The following is a 1617-nucleotide window of genomic DNA, read 5'->3' on the forward strand; positions in this document are numbered from 1 at the left end:
AATATATATATATAAATTTCGAAGGGGCCTTGGTATAACCTAAGTTAACAGGACGCCACTAGGAAAATGATGTTGCAGTTCTGTCTTACTTCAAATCCAACATACAAGACTTCAAACACTAGAATTATGTATTCTATTACTATACATACGATGCAGGTGTTTTTACTGGCAGAATAGAGCAGAATGTCGCACCATTGTCGTTTTTAACATTAATTACAAGTGGCCTCATTTGCATGTTTATTTCCTTGTATGTTGGAAACTTGAAAATAAATACTGTTCGTTACAGTCCAAGATGGATTTCATATTTTCTACTAATTTGGTTAAACCGTAACTTTAAAATGCTGTTTGGGAAAACTCGCGCTGATCCAAAACGGAAACGATTTCAAAAGGAAACGTTCAATAAATCATTCTAATGGCTGGTGCCCCTTTAAACTATACGTGTAATTTACATGAAATATATTGTGGACATTGTTTTTTCAAATTCAGATTTGTTAGTTGTGCCGATCGGAGTGTTGTGGAAAATTATCGCCGTTCTCTAATATGCCAGTACTTTTCTAGGTCAATAGGCCCCTGTACGTTATTGCGGACGTTCTGATAGAGGAAGTTATTTTGCGAGAAAGCGAAAGAAGCTTGCTTTCGAATTCAACAGAAACGCGACATATGTCCAAAGGGCGTTTAAAAAATTACTATTGCAATTAAAAATTTGTCACCGTATTGATTTTACAAATTGTTTACAGATAGTGGTAATATTTAGAATGGTGAAAATGACAGCTTGGGATTGTTTGTCTAGATCAGTGGCAGTCAATCAGGTGCAGAAACGCAAAACACTAACTATATAAATCTAGTATAAATATATACGCAGAATCTGTACGTGGCAAATTGTGCGACGACCAACCTGTCCTATTTCTATTCGTTTCATTCATTGCTGAACTTCATCGTCACAGACACCGTTCGTCGCAATGCAATGGCTCATGTGCTATGGCTATACTATTACATCGTTTAGGCAAACTCGGTGCTCAGCTGTTTCCGCTCAATTCCCCAAAGTGGTACTGCCTGAATCTAAACCATTGGTCACTAGGATCGCTGTTTCTTCAGCTGGACAAGCGGCCATTTAAGCTGGAGTTCGATTCACTCAGACACCCAGTTGGGTGATGGTCGCGAGCATGCGATCGAGCGCATGGCCGACGAGGTTAACGAAAGCTCAAACATATGAGTTTGGTGTCGGAAGCCAGAATCCTGGCTGGGTATCCTTTTCCGTTCGTCAGCCAGTCAGGCAAAGGAGGGGCCGTTGTGTCCTACGATTTTTCCAATTTCAAGCAATACGGGCCAGCCTACCGTAGGATTCGAACGGAGATCTAATCCGATTACTACCAGTTCCAGAGCAAAGCTATATTTATTACGCAGAAGTAGCCCGATTCGTATGGATGAGCTATCAATTTGACTTCAGAAGAACGTAATGTAGCTTCTCTTACATACTTAACACTGTTGTGTTTAAAAACCCTACACATCCAGTGATGCCTTTCGCATGTACGTGATTATTCGCTAAAACACTTCTCATATTTTCAGATCGGCACTGATACGTTTCTAGGGAAGTTATCGGCGCTGCTTTGGTACGCA

The sequence above is a fragment of the Varroa jacobsoni genome, unplaced genomic scaffold, assembly GCF_002532875.2.
Source record: "Varroa jacobsoni isolate VJ856 unplaced genomic scaffold, vjacob_1.0 scaffold_701, whole genome shotgun sequence".
In the NCBI taxonomy this organism is placed as follows: Eukaryota; Metazoa; Arthropoda; class Arachnida; order Mesostigmata; family Varroidae; genus Varroa; species Varroa jacobsoni.